This window comes from Triticum urartu, chromosome 4A, assembly GCF_056163025.1.
Source record: "Triticum urartu cultivar PI428250 chromosome 4A, HENAU_Tu73, whole genome shotgun sequence".
Classification (NCBI taxonomy): Eukaryota; Viridiplantae; Streptophyta; class Magnoliopsida; order Poales; family Poaceae; genus Triticum; species Triticum urartu.
In genome coordinates, this window is record NC_141876.1 from 596,205,601 (window position 1) to 596,215,513 (window position 9,913).

The window sequence follows — 9,913 nt, forward strand, 5'->3', positions numbered from 1 at the left end:
CTCCATGTCCATGATGGGTAAATTTTCTTGCACCAGTTGTACGTATCAATGGGTGTCTTATATGATCACAATGGTTCATTTGATTGTTATTGGTGTTTCCAGTGTTAGCTTTTTTCGATCCCGCTGTGATGTGTGTTATCTTAGCTACAAGCACAAATTTAATACACAACCAGACTTGTAATTAACCTATGTGTAGTGCAAGAGATGTTCGTCACTGCTACCGACTAGCTCGAGGTTTGATCCCACCGATAAGGAGCTAATGGAGCACCTGGAGGCGAAAATCAGGGATAATGGCCGGGGTCAGATATCACCCTCTGATTGATCATTTTATACCCATCATGGAAATTAGAGAAGGCATATGGTACACTGGTCCTTGGATTCTTCTAGGTTAGGTGCATATAAAATTGTCAGCTTTTCATCGGCTTGATCGTTGTGATTCTTCATTGCGGCATGTGATTGTGCCTTTTGTGCAGGTGTAAAAATGGATGACATGACAAAATATTTCTTATTCCTTCCTTCCAAGCCGTGCAGTGCTGGATCGAGGAAACATCCCAGGATTGACACGGAGCCCGGAGTGAGCATGGCACGGCACAAAACTGCTAATACACTACCATGTAAGGTCGAAGGCCGACATATAGATTGGGAGAAGACGTTCGTGTTGTGCATTGAGTATGGTGACGAGAGGATGGATACCAAGTAGGTTATGCACCGGTATCATATTGACAACGACCATAGTGTGAAGGAAGAGGGCTCGTGGTATGCAAAATCTACAATCAAACGCGGCACGCGTAGCCCCACTCGGCTTCACTGTTATTTCGGCAATGTCCAAACGAAGGAAGGCTAGAGCAGGGAAAAAAATATTTGCCATCATTTAAGGGTGGTTATCACTGTTTGTTGGGTTTCTTCGTTTTTTGGTTGATTTTTATTGGTTTCTTGTTTGTCGAACACACCTTAACTGTGTTTTCAGTATACGTCCAACATTTTTCATTTACATTAGAAACGTTTTTTAAATACACAATTGACATTTTTTGAAAACCTATATCTTTTATGTCTACTTTTCTACATACATATGGTATATTCTAGGTATATGTCTAATGCATTTTTTCAAATACAATATCAACTTTTTCAATACATGGTCAAAATTTTAGTATACACATTTAACATTTTTATCAAATGCTTGATTAACATATTTCAAATACAAGATTGATATTTTTTTAATACATGGTCAACATTTTTCTATACACATTTAAAAAAATTCAAATACTTGATTAACATTTTCAAATACAAGATTAACATTTTTTCTATACACATTTAACATTTTTTCTATACACATTTAACATTTTTAAAATGCTTGATTAACACTTGTCAAATACTTATTTAACATTTTTTCAAATGCTTTATTAACATTTTTTAAATACATGATCAACTTTTTTCACACACACACATTGTATATTTTTGCATACATTTTTCATATACATGAGAAACATTTTCTCTATACACATTTAACAATTTTCAAACATTTCAAATACAATATTAACATTTTTCTATACACATTTAACATTTTTAAAATGCTTGATTAACACTTGTCAAATACTTATTAACATTTTTTCAAATTCTTGATTAACATGTTTTAAATACACGGTGAACTTTTTTCCCACACACATCGTATATTTTTGCATACTTTCTCCATATACATGAGAAACATTTTCTCTATACACATTTAACAAATTTCAAATGCTTGGTTAACATTTTTTTAAAATGTTTTATGTAAAGTGTTTTTATAATATATTTATTTAGAATAGTTGGAAGTATAAACAAAAGCAAAAATAAGAAAGCAAAAAAGGTTAAAAAAATGTTGTGGTTTCCCAGACGCGTGGGCTGGCCCATTTCGTGATCCCCTTGACGCTAGGCTTCACTATGCCTCATTACAAGCGAGAGACATAGTGGTGCCCGGTGATGAAGATCCCTCCGAAGCCCTCCTAGGCAGGCGGACAACTCGAAGGCCCTAAGTGGAATATTCTATTCTACGTTCATACCAAAGGATAGAGCGCATTCTTATAAATCACACATGGGCAATGTTTGTAGACTGGTCTAAATAGGACAATCTAGGGCATGGCTCTGTTGTTTTTTCCCTGGATTCATTGCTTTTTTTTTCTTTGCCGGTTCTTTCTACTTTCTTTCCCCATTTTTTCCTTTTTCTTTACGGATGATCTTTGTTAGGATAAGTCAGATTGAAGCCACTCTCGGAGGCACCTCTCATGTTGATCCAGCTCATTCTCAACTGACAAAAATCTTGAGGTCAAACACATGGTTGTTCATCATGGGGACATGGATAATACCAGGACATGATTTTTACATTTTGTTAACATTGTTTAAATGCACAAACATATTTTAATTTGCATTTTCTAAATGACAAACTGATTTCTTCCATTCAAAAATATATTTAAAAAACTGTCAGAAAAACAGGGTCGCATGTTTCCAAATTTGTTCCCCCAAAAAAAGGTTTTTCAAACCGGCTTTTCTAGCGAACAGGCACACATTTGTGGGCGCCCCTATGTCTTGCTTGGGGAAGCTCTCGCGTCAGGGGGAGCACCAGATGGGCCAGCCCAGCCGCGCGGCAGGCCATGGCTTGTTGTTTTTGTTTTCTATTCTTTTTTTGCTTTATGTTTGTACTGTTTTTATACTTTAAAATATTATATATATATATATATTAAAAAACTATTCAAAAACACATTTGAAAAATGTTGGACAAATATTTATAAAATGTTAAATAAGTATGGAAAATTGTTGAACAAGAATTTGAAAAATTTTGAACAAGAATTTGTCAAATGTGTAACAAGTATTAGAAATGTTTAAAAATATTTTAATTTTTTAAATAATTATAGTAAAATGATGAATGAGTAATGTTAAACAAGTATTTGAAGAATGCTCAATAGTTATTTAAAAATGTTGAACAAGTATATGAAAAATGTTGAACAAGTATTTAAAATGTTCAATAACTATTAAAAATGTTGAACAAGTATTTAAATAATGTTGAATTAGTATTAGAAAATGTTGAATAAGTATTTGATAAATATTTTTGAAAAATGTTGAACAAGCGTTCGGACAATGTTGAACATGTATACAAAAAATGTTTATCACTTATTAAAAAATATTTTTCACATGTGCGAAAAATTAGAGGGAAAATAAAAACAAACATAAAAAATAAAAATGGAGAAGAAAAAATAAAACCAAAAAACAATGGAGAAAAAAAGAAGAAAACCAAACAAAAATTAAAGGAAAACAAAGATAACCCTGTCAAAAAAAGTTCGACAATGTAACATGAGAATGAGATTGACATCTAACGACGCAAATGTATATGTGCAAGCATAAAGTAATGAACTTACTTTTCAAAGCAAGGCACGATAAAGTTGTGCTTGTCTCGAGGACTTTGAAGAATTGTCTTGTGGAGGTAATTCGCCATTACACACTGACTTTTATCAGAGTCAACATTGCCACAATGCATGATATACAGATCAAGGAAGGAAACTTCTTCATTCCGGAGTAATGGATTTGTAGCATGCCATAGCGACCAAAGTCTCATTAAAGATGGATTGACTACGTCGACGTTGAAAATTTTGTCGTTGACAACATTATCAAACGCGAGATATATTTTATCAATAGGGAACACGTTGACAAATCCAACAACCTTTATAACTTTGGTGGTGTAACATATCTCACCCTTTCATGACCTAGCTACTATTTCTTTGTGTAAAAATGAATTTCAATGCTTAGTGCTCTCAACTTGTGTTCTGGTAACATCGGTTCACCGGGCATAAACATTCACCATAAGCGCGAACTAGTACGAATATTCACCACATTTTCTTCTGGTGTCTTATTGGCGGTAGGTTCATTAGTTGATTTCTTATTTCCCTTTCTGCCCTTTTTACGATGCTGAGCTGAGGGGTCCATAGAAGATGCTTCTCCGGAATCCATTTGTTGCATTTGCTAAAATTTAGTGTGGCAATTATGAGTCATAAAGCATAAAAACAAAAAAATAGTGCTAAAATTTTGACATGACCTTTGCTAACAAGAGGACATAGTGAGTGCCAGAAATTCGGCAAAATAGAAACTAATCGACGTTTCGCGAAAACATTGGCACTCATGTCATAACCTGTGACTATAAGCCAACACACTAGAAGGGATCCTAGGCACAAAATTGAAGAAAATTTCAACATGACCTTTGCTAACAAGAGGACATAGTGAGTACCAAAAATTCGGCGAAACGGAAGTTAATCGATGCCTCGCGAAAACATTGGCTCTCATGTCATAACCTGCGACTGTAAACCAACACACTAAAAGGGATCCTAGGCACAAAATTAAATAAAAATTCAACATGACCTTTGCTAACAAGAGTACATAGTGAGTGCCAGAAATTTGGCGAAACGGAAGTTAATCGACGTTTCGCGAAAACATTGGCACTCATTGAAGGAAATATGCCCTAGAGGCAATAATAAAGTTATTATTTATTTCCTTATTTCATGATAAATGTTTATTATTCATGCTATAATTGTATTAACCGGAAACATAATACATGTGTGAATACATAGACAAACAGAGTGTCACTAGTATGCCTCTAGTTGACTAGCTCGTTGATCAAAGAGGTTAAGTTTCCTAGCCATTGACATGGGTTGTCATTTGATTAACGGGATCACATCATTAGGAGAATGATGTGATTGACTTGACCCATTCCGTTAGCTTAGCACTCGATCGTTTAATATGTTGCTATTGCTTTCTTCATGACTTATACATGTTCCTATGACTATGAGATTATGCAACTCCCGTTTACCGGAGGAACACTTTGTGTGCTACCAAACGTCACAACGTAACTGGGTGATTATAAAGGTGCTCTACAGGTGTCTCCAGAGGTACTTGTTGGGTTGGCGTATTTCGAGATTAGGATTTGTCACTTCGATTGTCGGAGAGGTATCTCTGGGCCCACTCGGTAATGCACATCACTATAAGTCTTGCAAGCATTGCAACTAATGAGTTAGTTGCGGAATGGTGTATTACAGAACGAGTAAAGAGACTTGCCGGTAATGAGATTGAACTAGGTATTGAGATACCGACGATCGAATCTCGGCAAGTAACATACCGATGAAAAAGGGAACAACGTATGTTGTTATGCGGTCTGACCGATAAAGATCTTCGTAGAATATGTAGGAGCCAATATGGGCATCCAGGTCCCGCTATTGGTTATTGACAAGAGAGGTGTCTCGGTCATGTCTACATAGTTCTCGAACCCGTAGGGTCCGCACGCTTAATGTTCGTTGACGATATAGTACTATGAGTTATGTATGTTGGTGACCAAATGTTGTTCGGAGTTTTGGATGAGATCACGGATATGACAAGGAACTCCGGAATGGTCCGGAAGTAAAGATTGATATGTGGATAGTAGTGTTTGATCTCCGGAAAGGTTCCGGAATCCACCGAAATGTTTGGGCACGAGAACACTTTATCTGGGCCAAAGGGGAAAGCCCACGAGGTTTTTGGAAAGCGCAAAAGGAAGTTTTGCGGAGTCCAGGGGCCAGACGCCAGGGTCCCTGGCGTCTGGGTCCAGACGCCGGGAACCCTGGCGTCTGGCCCTGGAGTCCGATAAGGACTCTTGCCTTTCGGGTGAAACTGACTTTGTGGAGGCTTTTACTCCAAGTTTCGACCCCAAGGCTCAACATATAAATAGAGGGGTAGGGCTAGCACCCAAAAAACATCAAGAAACACCAAGCCGTGTGCCGGCAACCCCGTCTCCTCTAGTTTATCCTCCGTCATAGTTTTCGTAGTGCTTAGGCGAAGCCCTGCGGAGATTGTTCTTCACCAACACCGTCACCACGCCGTCGTGCTGCCGGAACTCATCTACTACTTCGCCCCTCTTGCTGGATCGAGAAGGCGAGGACGTCACCAAGCCGAATGTGTGAAGAACTCGGAGGTGCCGTGCTTTCGGTACTTGGATCGGTCGGATCGTGAAGACGTATGACTACATCAACCGCGTTGATATAACGCTTTCGCTTACGGTCTACGAGGGTACGTAGACAACACTCTCCCCTCTCGTTGCTATGCATCACCATGATCTTGCGTGTGCGTAGGGTTTTTCTTTGAAATTACTATGTTCTCCAACAGTGGCATCCGAGCCAGGTTTTATGCGTAGATGTCATATGCATGAGTAGAACACAAGTGAGTTGTGGGCGATATAAGTCATACTGCTTACCAGCATGTCATACTTTGGTTCGGCGGTATTGTTGGATGAAGCGGCCTAGACCGACATTACGCGTACGCTTATGCGAGACTAGTTCTACTGACGTGCTTTGCACATAGATGGCTAGCCGGTGTCAGTTTCTCCAACTTTAGTTGAACCGAGTGTGGCTACGCCCGGTCCTTGCGAAGGTTAAAACAGCATCAACTTGACAAACTATCGTTGTGGTTTTTGATGCGTAGGTAAGAACGGTTCTTGCTAAGCCCGTAGCAGTCTCGTAAAACTTGCAACAACAAAGTAGAGGACGTCTAACTTGTTTTTGCAGGGCATGTTGTGATGTGATATGGTCAAGACATGATGCTAAATTTTATTGTATGAGATGATCATGTTTTGTAACCGAGTTATCGGCAACTGGCAGGAGCCATATGGTTGTCGCTTTATTGTATGCAATGCAGTCGCCCTGTAATGCTTTACTTTATCACTAAGTGGTAGCGATAGTCGTAGAAGCATAAGATTGGTGAGACGACAACGATGCTACAATGGAGATCAAGGTGTCGCGCCGGTGACGATGGTGATCATGACGGTGCTTCGGAGATGGAGATCACAAGCACAAGATGATGATGGCCATATCATATCACTTATATTGATTGCATGTGATGTTTATCTTTTTATGCATCTTATCTTGCTTTGATTGATGGTAGCATTATAAGATGATCCCTCACTAAATTATCAAAGTATAAGTGTTCTCCCTGAGTATGCACCGTTGAGAAAGTTCTTCGTGCTGAGACACCACGTGATGATCGGGTGTGATAGGCTCTACGTTCAAATACAACGGGCGCAAAACAGTTGCACACGCGGAATACTCAGGTTAAACTTGACAGGCCTAGCATATAACAGATATGGCCTCGGAACACGGAGACCGAAAGGTTGAGCGTGAATCATATAGTAGATATGATCAACATAGTGATGTTCACCGTTGAAACTACTCCATCTCTCGTGATGATCGGACATGGTTTAGTTGATATGGATCACGTGATCACTTAGAGGATTAGAGGGATGTCTATCTAAGTGGGAGTTCTTAAGTAATATGATTAATTGAACTTTAATTTATCATGAACTTAGTCCTGGTAGTATTACCGTATCTATGTTGTAGACCAATAGCTCGTGTTTAGCTCCCCTATTTTATTTTTGTATGTTCCTAGAGAAAACTGAGTTGAAAGATGTTAGTAGCAATGATGCGGATTGGATCCGTGATCTAAGGATTTTCCTCATTGCTGCACAGAAGAATTATGTCCTTGATGCACCGCTAGGTGACAGACCTATTGCAGGAGCAGATGCAGACGTTATGTACGTTTGACAAAAGCTCTGTATGATAACAACTTGATAGTTTAGTGCACCATGCTTTACGGCTTAGAACCGGGACTTCAAAAAATGTTTTGGACGCCACGGAGCATATGGGATGTTCCGAGAGTTTAAATTGGTATTTCATACTCATGCCCATGTCGAGAGGTATGAGACCTCTGACAGTACTTTGCCTACAAGATGGAGGAGAATTGCTCAGCTAGTGAGCATGTGCTCAGAATGTCTGAGTACTACAATCACTTGAATCAAGTGGGAGTTAATCTTCCAGATAAGATAGTGATTGACAGAGTTCTCTAGTCACTATCACTAAGTTACTAGAACTTCGTGATGAACTATAATATGCAAGGGATAACGGAAACGATTCCCAAGCTCTTCGTGATGCTAAAATCGACGAAGGTAGAAATCAAGAAAAATATCAAGTGTTGATGGTTGACAAGACCACTAGTTTCAAGAAAAGGGCAAAGGGAAGAAGGGGAACTTCAAGAAGAACGGCAAGCGAGTTGCTGCTCAAGTGAAGAAGCCCAAGTCTGGACCTAAACCTGAGACTGAGTGCTTCCACTGCAAAGGAACTGGTCACTGGAAGCGGAACTGCCCAAGTATTTGGCAGATAAGAAGGATGGCAAAGTGAACAAAGGTATATTTGATATACATGTTATTAATGTGTACTTTACTAGTGTTTATAGCAACCCCTAAGTATTTGATACTAGTTCAGTTGCTATGATTAGTAACTCGAAATGGGAGTTGCAGAATAAACAGAGACTAGTTAAGGGTGAAGTGACGATGTGTGTTGGAAGTGGTTCCAAGATTGATATGATCATCATCGCAGACTCCCTATACTTTCGGGATTAGTGTTGAACCTAAATAAGTGTTATTTGGTGTTTGCTTTGAGCATGAATATGATTTGATCATGTTTATTGCAATACGGTTATTCATTTAAGTTAGAGAACAATTGTTGTTCTGTTTACATGAATAAAACCTTCTATGGTCATACACACCAACGAAAATGGTTTGTTGGATCTCGATCGTAGTGATACACATATTCATAATATTGAAGCCAAAACATGCAAAGTTAATAATGATAGTGCAACTTGTTTGTGGCACTGCCGTTTAGGTCATATTGGTGTAAAGCGCATGAAGAAACTCCATGCTGATGGGATTTTGGAATCACTTGATGCTTGCGAACCATGCCTTATGGGCAAGATGACTAAAACTCCGTTCTCCGGAACAATGGATCAAGCAACTGTCTTATTGGGAATAATACATACTGATGTATGCGATCCGATGAGTGTTGAGGCTCGCGGCGGGTATCGTTATTTTTTGACCTTCATAGATGATTTGAATAGATATGGGTATATCTACTTGATGAAACATAAGTCTGAAACATTTGAACAGTTGAAAGAATTTCAGAGTGAAGTGGAAAATCATCGTGACAAGAAAATAAGGTTTCTACGATCTGATCGCGGAGACGAATATTTGAGTTACGAGTTTGGTCTTGAATTAAAACAATGTGGAATAGTTTCACAAATTCGTGCCACCTGGAACACCACAGCATAATGGTGTGTCCGAACGTCATAACCGTACTTTATTGGATATAGTGCAATCTATGATGTCTCTTACCCATTTACCACTATCGTTTTGGGGTTATGCATTAGAGACAGCTGCATTCACGTTAAATAGGGCACCATATAAATCCGTTGAGACGACATCGTATGAACTGTGGTTTAGCAAGAAACCTAAGCTGTCGTTTCTTAAAGTTTGGGGCGGCGATGCTTATGTGAAAAAGTTTCAAAATGATAAGCTCGAACCCAAATCGGAGAAGTGCATCTTCATAGGATACCCAAACGAAATTGTTGGGTACACCTTCTATCACAGATCCAAAGGCAAAATTTGTTGCTGAGAATAGATCCTTTCTAGAGAAGGAGTTTCTCTCGAAAGAAGTGAGTGGGAGGAAAGTAGAACTTGATGAGGTAACTGTACCTGCTCCCTTATTGGCAAGTAGTTCATCACAGAATTTGTTCCTGTGACTCCTACACCAATTAGTGAGGAAGCTAATGATGATGATCATGTAACTTCAGATCAAGTTACTACCGAACCTCGTAGGTCAACCAGAGTGAGATCCGCACAAGATTGGTACGGTAATCCTATACTGGAAGTCATGTTACTAGACCATGATAAACCTACGAACTATGAGGAAGCAATGATGAGCCCAGATTCCGCGAAATGGCTAGAGGCCATGAAATCCGAGATATGATCCATGTATGAGAACAAAGTATGGACTTTGATTGACTTGCCCGATGATTGGTGTGAAGGAAATATGCCCTAGAG